The sequence below is a fragment of the Daphnia pulicaria genome, chromosome 6, assembly GCF_021234035.1.
Source record: "Daphnia pulicaria isolate SC F1-1A chromosome 6, SC_F0-13Bv2, whole genome shotgun sequence".
NCBI lineage: Eukaryota > Metazoa > Arthropoda > Branchiopoda > Diplostraca > Daphniidae > Daphnia > Daphnia pulicaria.
Genome location: NC_060918.1, coordinates 3,508,355 through 3,525,984, shown reverse-complemented (window position 1 = coordinate 3,525,984; position 17,630 = coordinate 3,508,355). Strand labels below are relative to the sequence as shown.

The 17,630-nt window shown below is 38.0% G+C and overlaps 1 long non-coding RNA gene across 1 annotated transcript; it reads right to left on the bottom strand.

Moving 5' to 3' along the window:
* Positions 1–5,278: 5,278 nt before the first annotated feature.
* On the bottom strand, positions 5,279–6,516 carry LOC124341992. The gene is made up of 5 exons (XR_006918702.1): positions 6,399–6,516; positions 5,804–5,857; positions 5,614–5,737; positions 5,492–5,560; positions 5,279–5,430 (listed from the first exon to the last, which is right to left on the bottom strand). It is a non-coding gene; the product is annotated as an uncharacterized LOC124341992 (long non-coding RNA).
* Positions 6,517–17,630: the final 11,114 nt, after the last annotated feature.

Below are 17,630 nucleotides of genomic sequence, written 5' to 3'. Positions count from 1 at the left end.
TGGACAAGATCCAAGTATAATCCCGTCCATAAACGACATTCATCCATATCACCCTTTTTTACTGCCTATAACCCTCTTTTGCCCCCTCGCAATTCAGATGAAGAAATAAACCATGCCAAAGCTTATTCAAGAGCAGTAAACGAGATCACCCAGTATTTAATGAAGAGAAATGCGATTGGAGACCTGGAAGACTCTGTGGGGCGAATAATTGAGCAGGAATTTCAAGCTTTTTACGAATTAAGAGGCAGCTGCCGACTTCAAAATGAATTGGAAACAGTGTGTATTAATTCGTCGTTTCTAAATCCTAACACCGAGCAATGGCAAGTCCACTACGTCCACTACTCATCGTGCCCTTACCTTGACTATCTTCCATTATCGCAAGATCAACAACTAATAACGTCAGTCAAAGACAAAATTCTTTTACCCACCTGCCAAAAAATTCTGAAAGACATAGTGAATTCCTACCGAAGTCGTATTGCAGACATTCAAGTATTTTTCCACTTAGAAGATGCCCTGAAATTTTGTTTCAGGAACGCAAACAAGATTGACGTCATCGACTGTTCTAGCGCAGATTGTATCGGACTTGCTAATCTCCTCAACGCTGCAAGTGGAAGATTGTCGAATAATCCGGAAGCCGTTTTGTTTACTAGAAGTACAGAGTGGTCCACATTTGCTCCTGCAAGATCTGTAGAGCTGTACGTCGAGCATGTTCTTTGCTGCCCTTTTTAGGATGATCCCCACCATTTATGGATTTCCAGTCCCTTCCGTCCGCAACGACAGACCTACTGTCACTCACCACGGAATTATTCCCAGGTACCCGATAATTGACTTATTTAAACTCGGTGTCTGTGTAATAATTCCAAAATCAGGCCGTTCTTGCGCGCTAACGAAGTGTTACTTAGACGTTGTTTTTTTTCTAACGCTAGATGGCTTTTCGATCATTTTCAGCTGTCAAAACAGTCTGTTTCAGTTACTTTGCACATTTCTTTAAATATTCATCGGCAGTTATTGTGTGGAAATTTTTTAGTGAAAACTGACGATAAATATTCCACCATCAAAGCTCACTTGTAAAATTTTCGACATTTGCTTTTTTTTCTACTTCTGGTTTTCTCATTTCAGTCAGTAGTTCAGTAAATATTCATTCGACGTACAAAAAACCACATATTCGTGATCCTCGTCAAATTTTTGGTAAAGTTCATGTTTTCTTTTGTACGTTTTCGTACTTCCGGTTTTGAAGAAAATTCTCGATTTTGGCCAAATTTTGGATTTCGTTTAAATCACATCTAATCGACCCCAAATTTCATGGAGATCACGAATAATAATGTGGTTTAATTTGATGACAGCTCAATGGTTGAGGCGCTAGGGTTACTTCCGGTATACTCCCGGAATTTTTTTTTAAAGACTAGCAAGTGAGCTTTGTTATGTGTACAATGTACAGTTCTCAATATTGTTAGGTAGATTTTAAGCAATTTAAAGCGCGCCTTTGAAGTTTTGAGCAAAAAACCAGATCAATGAACCTATATAGTTCAATAAGGATCGCAGTTTCAGATGGTGGGTGCTGATGGAGTCCGGTTGACGGTAATGGAGTCCAGTTGACGGGAACGCCAGTCTTCAAGGGAACCGTTAGAGCAACAGTCCGTGTCGCCTTGAATCTGAAAGAAGCCAAAGAAATCCAGAACGGAGACATCCTCATCACGCGGAGCACAGACATTGGATGTAGTCCGTATTTCCCGTTGTTGTCTGTCGTCGTGACGGAGCTCAGTGGCCTGATTTCTCATGGAGCTGTTCTGGCCCGAGAATATGTAATTCACATTGTTTGTCTTCCTCTGAATTGATAATAATTGTATACGTTCTTATTTTAGGGTTTACCGGCTATCGTTGGTTGCCAGAAAGTAACGCAAGTTTTCCGTTCTGGTGTTATCGTTATCCTTGATGGAGCAAAGGAACCATGGCACGCGTGGAAGCATAAAATTAACACAGCTAAAATTTGGTCTTGTCATCCAAAATTTTACAAGGGGATTCAGGGAATTACAATACTCCATTGCAGTATGCTATTAATCGGTTGATATAGTTATAGTATTTTTCTAGATACTCCGTTTTGGTGACATTCGTCAGACCGTTCAAACTAATTAATCTCTTTGTTTTGTTTCTTTTGTGGAAGGACTTGTAGTTTTGTTGACGACTCTGTCCAAAATATCCCATCATATGTTTAGTGAATAAAAATGTATTGCAGTTGCAAAGTTGTTTTTTGAAGGGGTAGCTGGACCGTTTTTAGGTTTTTTAAAAAACTTTTAATTATTTTTTCTTCATTCTTAGAAATTTATTTTGATTAAGATTGAGAGCCATTAACGTTGAGAGCCGTAACCATATTAAATGGCTCTGGCAATGGCGTAGTGGTGGGGTGCCCCTGATTAGACGCGTAATTTTGCAAACTCGTTTATTAGGATTTAGTGATTTAGGAAATCATTTGATTAAGAGTCAAAAGTGTGAAGGAAAGCTGCAATAAGTTGGGCTGTCACTCTTGTCAGAAATAGTTACATAGTTAATAAGCTTCTGCTAAGATATAACCTGGCTTTCATAAAGAAAAATGGAGCAGTCAGAAACAGTTCTAGACAAAGATGCAGATATTAGGTTAAAAGCTTAAACATAACCTAAATTCGTTGAACTACTAATGTATGCTAATATCTTACTAATGTTTGATAGAAGAACCCTTCAGGAAAGACGTGAGGAAAGAAAACAGAAACTGATGGTGAGATTGGGTCGCAATTTGAGTAATCCTCTCAGTGTTTCATCTTGAGCAGCATTGACGGGAACATTGAGAAGCAAAAAAGCACCAACGAGTGCTGTCAAATCCAAAGAAGCTGTTCAAGCCCAAATTGAAAAGGAAGTGAAACCAAATGTTTCATCCTTGGATGCCTTGAGAGAATCGTTGAAAAACAAAAAAGGAACAGGAAAGGCTACTTCAGTAACCAAGCCCAATGAAGCTGTTGCTGTTAAAATAGAAAATGCTGCCAAATCTGAATCAAGACCAATTAAAAGAACTTTATCATTTGGTCAGACTGCAACAAGTCGTAAAACAACAAATTTAGCTAATGGAGGAGCCACACTGAAACGAGCAACATCATTCAAATCCATCCCAACCTCAGCTAAAAAGGCTGTTGCCCATCCAGCTACTCAAGTAACCAGCATTCAAAAACAGAAGCTGACAGTTCCCTGTTCTTCCAATTTCACTAACCGTACAAAGCAACAAACAGCAGCCATAAAATCTGTACCTGTGGCTTCAAGCACTAAACCTGTTGCAGTAAGTAAAAGGGCACCGGTTCAAGTACCCAGGTCATTTCAACCTGTTTCATCATCGTCGGAGAAAGCCCTAGACACCGCAGAAACTGTTCATGAGGTCATTAAGCGTAAGTCTTCATCATGGATGATACCACTGACTCCAGAGAGGAAATCATCCCCTTCCAAGAGTGGTCTGAATGCCCAGCACATACCGAACGTCAAGCCTTTCATCAGGAAGTCGTTAAGCGAGTCGATAATTACGATAAAAACAGCGTTAAGTAATTAACATACTTACATTTGGCACAAGTAAAAAGTGATCTAATGGTTGTCCATTATTTACAATCTTAACTTAAAAAGAGCTAGGGATTAACACTAAACTCAGCTCTTGTGTTGGACTTTGTTGGCTGTAATCAGCTGATGTTTGTGATGATAGGGGTTAGGTCAAGTTGATTGGGACAAAGGGAAGCAAGAGGTGAAAAAAAGTATGTGATGATGTTTTAATAAAATACCGTTAATGGCATCCTCCTACTCAAATCCTCGCTATTCAATCAAGTGCCAATTAAAGTTTACAAAAATAACTTTCGATGGATAGGAAATAGAATAGACACCAAATAAACGAAAGCTGGGATGAAAATTTGGACACGAAATTAACGCTTTGGATTCCCAGTTTTGTGAGTAAAAATGACCAGAGAGGCAGGGACTTATACCTAGACAAAGATTATGCTAATGCTAATAATTGATGTATGATGGTGACGATATGAGAAAAAAATTGATAAATAAAATAAAATATTTGTGGTACCTTCAGCAGGCGTCACTCTCCAAGCAGGGATGAGGCTCAGCATCTGTTCCAGAAACTTCCCGCCCGTTTCCTCCCGGATAGCATAATATACCTAAATTTTGTATAATGTATTATTAGGGAATATATTATTATTCCTCTATATTTACATCCAAACTACTATTTTGTCGTTATCTAAAATAATTTTTTTTGTGGTTTGGATAATTCATCCTTTTTACAGAGAACAAGTAAAATTCAAACATTACCCCGAGCTTTTCAGAAATTATATAATTTATTTTGCAAGCCCAAAACTTTGTGTGAAGAAGTAAAACCCTTTTTGAAACTGTTTTTCCTCGATCGAGTTTGATCAATCACAATTTGTTGTCTCTAAAATGGCTTTCAAGGTATTATATTCTTTATTCTATATGTGGGTGGATTACTAACTGATGATTGAAGGGCATGGGATCTCTTGGCATAATCATTCCTTGATCCAACGAAAAAGAAAAGTAAACGTAAAAGAGCGCCATTTTGCTTTACTGATCCTTACAAATATAATTTACCGAGATGTTGAGAATCAAGCTGGTATTGACTTGTCATCAACCTCACTATCATCGCTAGGATAATCTCATTTGTGTTACTTTTGTATTCCTGCGACCTGCTATGTTTGAATGTATGCAAAATAATCAGACAAATGAATAAATGCAATACATTACCATAGACTACAAAGTAAACCTATGAACCAGCTTGCTCCGTCCAGGATTGTAAATACTTACAGTAAATATTTCTTCTTAGCTTTCAATAATATGTAGTTGCTTACAGGCGAAGACAAAACTGTGTCATCAGATGAAGACCAAAAAATAGTCGAATCGCCAGTTCAGCAACCAGCTCCTGTAATCTCGGGGTTACCCGAGGCTGGGGCCGATTTCTGGTATGCTTCTTTCACTTCATCCAGAGCTTGTTTCAATTCGATGCGAATGGGAGCACAAATAGTTCACGGTGTTTTTATGGCCGAGTTTTCTCTCTCATTTTTTTTAAGCTGTATTTTGCGTAGTGAATGACGAAGACAACTTCCAAACTGCTATTTTTTCGGTATCTAAAATAATTTTTTTGTGTTTAGGATAATTCATCCTTTTTGAAGAGAACAAGTTTTTATTCAAACATTAACCAAGCTTTTCAGAGATATGAGCTTTTCAGAATGATATATTTTATTTTTCAAGCCTGGAAACTTGTGCGAAGAAGTAGAAAGAAAAATGGCAGGTATGGAATATAAGAACGAGAATTTTAAATCTGAAGTATAGGTATTGTAGGTGATGCATTTTTTTCCGTTTTTCATTTTTCAATTTCCATTCGTTTGGCTTCTGGCTGCCCATCATCCTCTAAAATTTAATTTGAAATTAATTTTAACTGTCTTTTTGTGCTTAGGCTCATCATTCTTACCTGACAAACTTTCAGCAGAATCTTCGCCATCCTCATCCCTTCCACTTCCCTGCTTGTCTTCCTTGTCACCTGTAAATGTATGTATTATTTTTGTAAATTAAAGATAACACCATTTAAGTTACTGTTATAGTCAATTGGCATCCATCTGTTGGTCATCCTTATCTCCCTCGTAAAAATCATGATCCCCACCAGGGTAATCAAAATCCACAGACTTCTCGTCTTCAACCAGCTCACCCTCTTCCAGTGCTAATAGGTATTGAAACATTGGGTTGTTTAATTATATATGTTTCATGTGATTTAAATATTACTTACTGGGACACTTTTCCGCACTTTTCAGTTGTCAGGGAATGATGAAGACAGCCATATCTTAAAATAAAATCCTGATTAAACTTCTCTTAAGTAAGTTAGGTAACTAACATGCTTGACCTAACTGTATTGACCAGCCGTATTATCGATTGTTCGCCCTGCATCATCTTATAAGTGTTACAATGCGGTAAATACAAGCTTTTAGTAATTAACTTCTTCTCATATATTTAATTCTTATGCAAGTAGAGTTAAGCGCCCACGCAGCGTAACCTATTACACATGAGAGTTCCAACATCCTCTAAAAAACAATTTGAAATTCTAAAAAAATGTTAATATTAAAAAAAAGCTAAGACTTTTTTAGAAAAAGGCTGTATGCTGAAGAAACTGATTTATTTTCCAGACCAAGAAAAAGTTAAACTTGGTGAAAATTGGAAAAACGCCCTTTTTAGCATTCCAGACTGCCTCGTTTCAAGGTGAGACGTAGCCTAGAGTGCTTAAAGTGCGTATTTTTCCTATTTTCAGCAAATTAATTTTTTCTTGCTCTGGAAAGTGCATCATTTTCCTCAATATTCAGCCTTTTTTTCCAAAAACAAAGACTTACATTTTTGTGACCAGTCGCTAGGTGGTTTAGGACAGAAAAATCGCTGTCCCAATTTCTGTGCAGGGTACTGTACTTCAAGGAGAAAATAAATTCTTCCACGGGATTGGAATGGTACGTCCTCTTCTAACAAGAATTAAGAAACAACTTCGTGAGAAGTTTTTCGTCAATCTTGGTTCAATGCGTGACATGATTATCCAGAAAATTTATGAAAGTATTAATTGATCTATTTAAAAACGGATATTTCAAACTTAAAATTTGTATTTCCCAGATTTGAGAAGGTTTGATAATAAATGCTACTTTATTGCACTCACCCTTTCTCAAATTGCAACTCACCCCTTCTTTAAATGTTAATTAAGTTTATGAGTGGAGAAGCAGCCAAAATTACAAAATTGAAACTGAAGCAACCGGTATTTGAAGCACTTGCACCAGTGAAAGAACGCAATCGGCAATCGCTAGCTGGCGATTTCTTACAAAACCAAGATAAGAAGTCTGAAAAAGAAGAAGATTTTGACGAAGTAGATTTTTTTTAAAGGTATAAAGATACCTCAATCGAAATGCTGAACAAGTACCCCCAAGTTAAAGCTTTTGTTCATGAGGTATAACACCTCTATACCGACAAGCGCTCCTGTCGAGCAACTCTTTATTATTGCAGAAATCGTGCTAATGGTACGGAGAAAAAGATTGTCCGATAGCTTGCTGCAAAAATTAATTATTTTGAAAATTAAAAAAAAATATAAAAAAAATATAAAACAAAAATTCTTTATTATTCACTTTTTAGTTATTTATTCAGTGTTTGCAACGTTTTAACGTCAAATTTGACGTTAACAAGATTTGACGGTACGCTGACGTTGATTTTTTTACGTTTGACGTAACCGTTTTCGATTGACGGTGACGATTGATTAAACATCAGAAATTGCTCAATTCCGTTGACGTTCCAAACACTGATGATCGCAAAGCTAATGTTCCAGCAAACAAAAAAGAAAGTGATGACACAGTGATGACACCATTCCTCGATTTTTTGGGTCATTCCACCATTCGCTTTGATATATACCAGCCAATCAATTGCTTCTCGAGATTTTGGTTCAGGAAATACTTGATTCGGTCCAACATTGAAATTTTGATCTTTTCTCCGGAATAACCACGTTTGTTTATAGCACCAAGATAATAGGCGTTTTATGAGTTTCCTTTATCTACCTCTTCCATCCGATCCATCATCCGGATAATTTCATCTGCAACACATTTTACCCATACATAAACGCCGCATCTGAGGCAAAATGTTTTAAAGACATCACAAAAATATGTCAGAAATCAGAGCCCTGTACATTGAGAGAAACGAGTCTATAACAAAACAATAGGCTAAGCAGATGAGTCTTCACCTTATTAAGAATCATGTCATCAATTTGAGTTTTCATTTCCGCATCCCTCGTTGCTCATATCTCTGAAAATCATTGCTACACTGTCAAGAGTGCCACTTGCTTTTACACTCGGACCCTTATATATGATTCAAATTTGAATAAAGATAATATCGATTTCAAAATTTTTGAATTCAAGATTTCGTTAAAAAAATAACAAATCACCTGAGAAAAGGCGGAGTTATGGAGCCCTCGGCTCATCGTAATCTTACACAGCAATTAAACAACAATGATGGCTGTTACGAAGAGGATCATGAAGATGCCGTAAGCCAGAACGACGTGAGCAACTTGATGTAAAGGCAACTCATTTCATTAGAAGGTTTTTACACAAAGACAGATCGTCCATGTCCGCTTCACTCTTCGTCAAATTGGACAAAGAAATCAACCAAAACACCGTCACTCTGCAATTCACTCTCGCTGGTTTTATGGATACCTATGACCTGGGTGTCTTTAATTCATACATTCAGATTCGTGTAGCCTAGCCTTCCCTGTAAAAAATTAGGACGAAGTCTCTGTAGATGATGAGGACGAAGTCTCTGTAGATTAACAGGGTGAAATCTCTGTAGATGAAGAGGGCGCAGCGTCTATGTAGATGAAGAGGACGAAGTCTCTGTAGATGAAGAGGACGCAGTCTCACTATGGAGAAGATGATAAAGAATGAAAAGGTGGAGGGAAGTATTTTTAAACGGAAGAAAGAAGCCACGAAATAAAAGAAGGCTAAAGGAGCTAGAATGGAGAAAAACAAGCAAGAAAAAGTCTCATAAAAACTATCAGCTGAACAACCCAGTCTACCAAAATTTTCTGACAACATCGATGTTGGAGGAGCCTTTATAGCAACCACTTTGAAGAAACTTGTGTTCCCTTTAAAAATTTAAATGTTATTAGTGGGTAAAATGTAAACAAATAAAAATTAATGTAAATACAGAGTTAAAAGACGATAATCGGGTGATATTTGAATAAAATAGAGCCAGTGTCTTTGATAAATTAAATGTTGATTTATAGTTAATCATGAAAACCTTGAATTAAGGTTGAAAGGACAAGAATGCTAAGTAAATGAATTCCATTCTAAATGTTAAGACAAAAGAGGGAGTGAAAGATGTCGGTTACAAGATGCATAGTGGTATTACATTGTGGGATAGTCTTGTTTTAGGTAAAACCACTACGAAAAATTAATTTTCAAGAACCAATTTTTGAAGATGATGAAAAAGAAGTCTTCTCTGCAGATTATGAGTACGAGGCCGCTTTAAGAGGACGAAGTCTCTGTAGATGATGAGGACGAAGTCAGTAGGAGGATCGCCAGGAAATGGTGTAGATTATGATAAGGAGGAAGCAAAAGTGCCAGAATAGGAGGAAGTGAGAGAAACTGAAAACATATACAGTACCCACCACAGGTATTGGATCACCCCGGTCCAAAACAGGCGTTTTAACCCGCGCGAGATAGGCCTAACGGTGTCTCGTGCTGGATTTTTTTAAAAATACTTAGATTGGTCGTACGAGGTTTATTTTTTTTTTCAGAAAGATAAAGAAATATTCTTCATCTTTCTGATTTTTAATTTTTAAAAAGTGTTAAGGTTCTGTATTTAAATTAACCGTTCATAAATATTGGATCACCCTAAAAATTTATCGCATGGCCTGTCCCTACCCGCGGCATGGCCTTAGGGTATGGCGGGGAGGAATCCTTTGTTTGCCATATCCTAAGGCCATGCCGCGGGTAGGGACAGGCCATGCGGCATATTTTTAGGGTGATCCAATATTTATGAACGGTTAATTTAAATACAGAACCTTAACACTTTTTAAAAATTAAAAATCAGAAAGATGAAGAATATTTCTTTATCTTTCTGCAAAAAAAAATAAACCTCGTACGACCAATCTAAGTATTTTTTTAAAAATCCAGCACGAGACACCGTTAGGCCTATCTCGCGCGGGTTAAAACGCCTGTTTCGGACCGGGGTGATCCGATACCTGTGGTGGGTACTGTATCAAGGATACGATGTGGTATATTTAAACACCTCTAAATAGTAAAAGCTTTTAATACCTGATTTAAAACAGCAGATCAAGAGGAAAAATAGAAAGAAGGTTTGCGCCAGGAAATGACGAAGCCTCCTTGGATGGTTGATAAAATGTTTTGATCACTTTTAAATGCATTTAACAAGTAATAACCTAAATTAAAATGTTAAGTTTTGTTTTTAAAAAACAATAGCTTGTGATAAAATTTTTAGCATAAAAAATCTGTTAATAGGAATAGTAAGGAATACACCCCCACACAACAGAATACACATGGACTTGTCAGCGAATCTGGTAACATGCCAAACGATGCCTAAGTGAAAATAATTAACGTTAAAAATTGATTTTTAATAAAGTTTTAGACGGAAATTATGAAGATGTTGATTGAAGAGGGTTGATAACGAACAAAAAGAAGAGGACTCTTTAATGAAAGAAGGCAAAAAGGTTAGAGAAGAAAGAGTAAAAAACTCTAGTCCATCCACTCAACCAGTCCAGCCAAAAATTCCAAGGAATTCAAAGTAGGGGAAGCTAAAACATAATAAATTTATTCTTGTACAGTAACAGAATTCAAGAATTCCAAAACCATAAAACTAATTTAAATATTTATTTTAAGAAAGTAGGGTTTATCGGACCCATGTTGGACAGTTTCACTTTTCCGTTTTCTCTCATTTCTCTAATGAAAATATGTGTTTTTTTACTAAATTGTTACTCCTTAAATCACCCCTGGATACTTTTTCTAAACTATATTTTCTAGTTATCGGAAAGTCAATGATAGGCTCCCAAACAGAGGTTACAGATATTGGACTATTATATAGGACGACAGTAACAATAATTGTTAAAGTAGAAGTTTTCAATGTGGGTGATAATTAATCTTGGGCCATTGGCATCCATTGTAACAGATGGGACTCGTGTTGGGGAATGTAAATGTCCCCAAAGTACATTTCACCCTTATTACGATTCCACTAAACATAAATTGAAAATTAAAACCAGAAAGCAAAAAACTAAGGATACAAAGGAAGTAATCAAGTGAAAGTGACTGACGAGAGTGACGCGTACCGTAACATCTTGGAAAAATAAAACAAGCAGACAACGTGGTCTAAACACGGCTCCCTTCACTAACAAATTTTTAAAAAATACATCAAATGTTTTGAGCTTTTCATGATAGACCTATCTAAGTTTATGGAAAAAGCCCTTTTGAACTAATGCAAAATTCGCGAAAAGTTTGCAGAAGATTTAGAGAATTTGTTAGAAGAGGTCTATCTTTGTGAAATGTAGGTGATGTATACCAGATGCTCCTACACCAGCCACCGTGTAGTGTAGTGGATGGCGTAGTGTAGTGTGGTGTAGTATGGTAAAATCCAGATTACACTTTCCTGTCTCCCATATAGTGTAGTGTATGGCGTAGTGTAGTGTAGCATAGTGTAGTGAAACCGTTTTTTTTTCTGACTCCTGATATAGTGTAGTGTATGGTGTAGTGTAGTAATAGTATAGTATAGTGAAAACGGGTCTTTCTACAAATTTGTCCTTAGAGTTAATTTCTTGGAGTTTTTTGTCCCTATGGTATGGAACGCCATAGGGACAAAAAATTAACTGCTCCAAAGTTAGCATTAATTTAGTGTTTTCCAAAAATAAGTGCTCAAAATTAAAGGCTCTCTCGCATCCGCCCTCTAGCGGGTGGTTCAAAATATTTCGCTATCAATGAAAATATTGACAATTGAATATCGATTAAAGTCTAATTTTCGAATACATCAGCGTCGATCAGCGTCTTGCCCCATCACCTCCGCCACCACCCTTCTGTCCTGTGATTTTGATCGTGTCTTTTTATGATTCCATCTTTGTCGAAGTAATCTTCGTGCCTATAGTTCTTCGTCGATACTTTTTCTTATTCTCCAGCAGAAATAACAATATTAGTCCTGGCATGTTCCGATGTTCAGCATCGCCGGAATCCGGAATGGATGGATGACGGATTTCAGGATTTTCGGAAGACATAAGGGGTTTGGCAAAGGTGATGAGGCAAGAAAAAGGGCAAGCATTCGAATTCAGAAATCCCATAGTTAAGCTAAATATTGGATTTTAATCGATAGCTTCTAACTCCTCTCACAAGCAGGCGGAGAAACGAAATATTTTGAACCACCCGCTAGAGGGCGGATGCGAGAGAGCCTTTAATTTTGAGCACTTATTTTTGGAGAGCACTAAATTAATGCTAACTTTGGAGCAGTTAATTTTTTGTCCCTATGGCGTTCCATACTATGGCGTTCCATACACTACGCCATACACTACACTATATGGGAGACAGGCAGGTGTAATCGGGATTTTACCATACTACACCACACTACACTACGCCATCCACTACACTACACGGTGGCTGGTGTAGGAGCATCCCCTATCCGATAGTTACACATACGCTCACTAGGTGGCGCAACGGTATTTCAATGTCGGCCAGGGGTAGTGAGCCAAACGGCGCGTCATAGCCAAACGGCGCGTCACACTTTTGATGTAAAATTTTGTGGAATTTAAATTGTCATTTGAACAAAAAACGACCATTGGTTTGGTTTATTCCCCCGTGAAATAAATTCCCACATAGTTTAGATTCAGGTTATTTTTTTTGACAGATGTGGAGCAAATTGAATAAACACAAGGTGTGAGAATAAAAGTTTCCACGAGACAGAATCCGGCCGGAATTGGTGTAACATAACTCAAATAGAATTGTTGTTATAACTCAAGCTAGGTCAGTGAGTACAAAGGATAAGATGAGTCAAGTGAACGCCAGGCCCGGTCAGCCCGAATCTTAAGATGGTAAAAAGATCAAAATCGTCTGAATGAGGATTTGATTCTGCCAAATTAATCGAGAGTGAAATCAGCTGTCCAAACAACGAATGACCACGCACACAAAAGCAAAAAAGATAACACCAACTATAATCGATAAGTCAAGTTACGGCCCAGTTGCGTTTATCACAACTTTATAACATCTTTCAAAGGTGTTAAAGGTGTCCTTTGGTAGCCGCCATTTGTCGATACGGATTCGTACCTAAAGTGCCTTCTAACCTCATCGTCAAAATTTTTAAAAATTTGCGTACGTGACTACGTGTAGCGAGAAGAAATCGAACTTTAGCGAGAAAATTCAGACTAAACCATTTAAATACATAATTCTATGCCACTTTTTCGAACTTTGCCGCTTATTTACCTGCTTATTTTAAACAACAAGCGATCAAGCGCACCAAAATCCTGGTCTGCATCTGCATTTCGTGTTATTATAGTCTCTGTTCCTCAGTAAGCGTTTTGCGGAATGATAATATTCCTTCCCGTTTATTAAATGACTTTGTCACACTAAACTCCCCCAGCTCTTTGCCCGATTGTCTTGATCAAAGCTTTTATTTTTCAACCCGAGTATCTCTTTCCTTGTAATTTCACCGGATGGCAATCTATTTGATTATAAACTTGAGTCTTTTCTGAACCTTTTCAACATTCAAACTGTTGAACAGGGAAACTTCACGCTGATATACTACTCATAAAAAATGTTATATGAACTCTACAAAACTGTGAGTTGGCTGTTGTGTATTGTAACACATAATTATTGGCTGTTTTTTTTTAGTTGGGCAGAATTTATTCACCGCATTTGACTGCTCAATTTTATTTATCAATTACTATTGCTCGCTTTTCGTATCGCTCGTGAACAGGCGACTGCCAAGTGCAAGTTGAAGGATTGCACTGGGAACATTTTAATTAACGTACTGAATATATTCAAAGAATTTCAGAATGTTAACATTTGAAATGGAAAGCGAGGCATGTAATCAGATGCGAAAAGTAATGCCAAGAACTACTTCATCATCCCAATAGCAGCATCTTGTAAATTTTTCGTGTTTTTTTTTATACAAATATTAACTGAATAAATTGGGAAGGAGAGGGAGAAAAAGATGAGCACTAACTAAAAACCACAGCAGGCCATATAATTATGGGAAGTTATAGAAGACAAGCAAGGTTGAAAAAATCCCAGCTCCTTTACCACGTTTCTAACTGAAGGCAATTTGGTTATATCATTTGCCTAGTTATCTCCTTTCCTATATATGGAAGTGTGAGCATTTTTCGTTGTTGTTGTTGTTCTCATCCTCTTGTATAAGTTGTATTGCTCTACGGCGGCACAACTGAATTGCTAGACGAACGCATGATTGCCTAAATGGCGAGGGTTATTTCGTAAGATGCCAGCGGTATCAACCGACCGTATAGTGGAGGAATGTGGCAGCAATATCAGAGAGGTTGGTTGATGGAGAAATCGTTAAGATGCTAGTGGCATTTCAGTCCCTGGTTAGAAGAAGATCTCGGATGACCCTGTGTCCGACTCTATAGGGATAGAGCATACAATTATACATTAGTTGTTACCCACTCACAAATTCAATCTTATAAGAAGATGCGTCTTGTCTGCTGTATAGAGCTACTCCTGCTGGTATGTTTACTCGTCCAGCCTAATTGAGATGCTGGCAGTTCTGACAGGCACAGAACATTTTTCTTATTTTCTTTTCTTTTCTTCTCTTCTTTATATTTCTACACGTCCATCTACTTCATCGCCGGCTAGTTTTCCTTTGGTGAACAAATGATTAATCAATAAAACTGGTTGCACAGAACAACTGCTGTGTAGTAGAGCTGGGCTCGGCGGCCACATTAAGACTGATGGATATGCGATGCAATCAGTAGAGCAGTGATGAATCATCGCCGACGACTCGAATTTATTAAGTACCGCGGCCAGAACACATCAGTTCATTTCGTCAGCTTGACACCTCTCTTCATCAGTCATCTCGTCTGCTACACGGAAGCAAGACACACATCTCTCCTGGGCCCGTCATTTTCATTTCGGCTCTTCTTGTATCCTCGTCCTTATCGATCAACGCAAACGAGATAAAAAAAAAGTGAAAGGCTTCCAACGCTTCCAGCATAACTGCATGGGCTCCCAAGTGTAGTAAATATATAAGGAATTTGGTAAACAGCTATTATGTGAATGACGTCTGAAAAGACTTTTGGCCAAGCATCCGCGCCTTTGTGTTGTTGTTGTAGTGGAAAAAGTCGCGGAGGGAAAAAAAGGTTCGATTTATTTTCCGTGTGATGGCCAAAAGGCGCTAAAAGCCCATCAACACAAAATAAGATTTGGAATGTTATTGTGTTATTGTCTAGTACTTCTTTTAAGTCTACTTTGCATCTCTGTCTGTCGATGATTGTTTCAAAAATAATAGGCGGCTTTCGGCTATGCACTTATTTCCGCTGTTCGTGTTTCGCCAATTTGGCTCTAGTAATTCGACAAGATTACGCATTCAGATACAACAATCTTTAAATGAATTGTGAAAATGTATTTTAATTTTTTTTTCTTTTTCGTATGGTTTAACTTCATTTATTTGAAAGTGGAGGAAGGAGAGATGATGATGGTCATTTCTTAAGTACTTTGACCTGAACAGCAGAAAGGTCCGCAGGTGTTGTTCTCACTGGCCAATTGGATTCGAAATAGTTGGGCTATGGGCTTGCGCCTAAGGCACCCCCTCCTTTTTGGGTCTTTTGTTATGTTTGTGTAAAATGTGTGTATGGACAGCCTTGGCGGGGGAGGCCCTCGCCTACCAATAAATCAATCGTTTGATGTTTTTTTTTCGGTTCGAACCTATTTCAGCTTTCGTTCCTGATTGAGTTATGGTATATGCGCCGTATGCGCGCATGAAATTGGAAAGAAATAAAGGTTATACTATATCTACGTATTTAATTACATATATTTTTTTTAAATATCTAAATAATAAATGGTCGATTCTCAAATTACTTGCTATAGTTCCGGTGATGTACCTATAGCTTAAATGAATATTGCAGAACGTACGTGGAAACGAGAATAAGTCTTTTCCGATGAAAGGATTGATGGGTAAACTCGAGAGCAGAAATGGATGAGACCCGGAGAAAGATCTTCTGGTTTAGAATAGAGGCACCTGGAAATATCTGCCATCACGTACGTATACACACCGGTATAGGAGGTAGGAACTGGTGGAAGTCTATAGTCGTCGCGCTGATGAGGTAGATATTTTCAAGAAGTCCTTTTGCGCACTATAGACCAGTGCTACGCACTTTAGAGAGATAACACGCGTTGGGTAACAACGGATGGCTCGTTAGTGATGGACACATGATTACAGAAGATGAACACTTGAAGGGGCGCTTCTCGTTTTGTGGAGAGGGCGTGCGCAGTCGAGCGCGCGATTCACGCGCCATTGTCTACACTTGGTCGGAGAAAAGAGAGAACTTATCTTATTTTCCTTTTTCTTTTTGATTTCTTAGTAAAAACTCGCGAACTACATATTAAACTGTCACAATCGTGGAACGAGTATATAGTCGAAATGATGAGATCCGTCTGGAAAAGCACCGACAAACGCCGATGTATATATATACTACCTGCTGGATGGTCTTCGATCCTTTTCTTATTATATGAGTAATAGTATATATGTATACTGTAAAATTGTAAAGGTGAAGAGGGAAAGGTCGAAAACAGAGCTTGAGCTGCGGCACGTAGTTATTTCCCGCTGGCAAAGTTGAGGGGTTTGTATATACATATTTCTTTTTTTACGTACCTTGGAATAGCCTGCAGCTTATTGATCACGTTATCAACTCAACCTGATTCTTCATTTCCATTTTCTATGTGAGAGAAGCTAAAAAAAGCCACGGCAAATTACGTGATCCCCGACAAATTATCCATCAAAAAAGACTCCCTACCAATAACGTTATTATAATATTAGATTGAAAAACGTAATTAAGTGTTCATTCTGTTCCTAAAATTGTTTTTCACATCTCGCACAACTTTTAAAAACAACACAGCAGTATTACCCAACTTGAGACCAATAATCTTGGATGATGTTGTACCAGGTTGTACCCGGTACCTCGTACATAATAAATGCATGATGGTGTAATTGCAGTTGTTAAGTTATACATTAACAGAGATATATCTTGAGCTGTACGTCTGCTAATCGGGATCATTTAAAGTCCATTCGCAATTAATTTCTTGTCGTTTTAATTACGAGGTAACCCACCTTATGATTGATCCCCCTCCCAGCAGACAAAGCCCACACAGCTTCTCAGCGTTCGATATAAGACGCTTAGACATCCAAGCATACGAATCTAGCCTGCACATACCCATTCCCCGGTCTTGATATATAATACAAAGGAACTCGAGGAACTCTTGCCCACGAAACAATACGGTCCTCTCGTTGATAATAATCACTCTTCATACTCGGACGATAAACGCTCCACTTGTGCCTATTGCTGCATAGCGTGTCTGATACGTGTTTGTCTCAACTCACGGCCCTTATACATACTTCACTCTTTCCGCGTTTCCTGTAAAGCGGCCTACATGTTATGTAGACGAGCTGATGTGCTATTGGTCAGAAAGAGAGCTAGAAAAAATATTTTCCCCCCTTCACATGTATAGTCTAAAGTACAATACAAAAAAAGAAATGCGTGTAGGCTAAATAATAAGAATATAAGCTATTGAAAAAGGGTAGAGAGAGTGAGGGGGGCTGGAGAAGGAACTATTCATTGCGTCCGAACTATTGGTGCGGTTCAGGGAATGACAAGTCGCCTATATAGTGCCCTGGTAGATTTTGTCCAGTTGTTATATTCTTCCTCTTTCGATCGCGTGTGAAGCCTATATAGATTGCCCATGAGACTGTATAGAAATCGAATTGAAGTTAAACACTCTCTTGGTGTTTTTCATCTAGGGCTCTAGCTTGAGTATAAATCTAACAAAAGCGCCCGTCTCTGGTCTCTCTCTATGGTGGACGATGCTGGTGTAGATGCTCTAAAGACC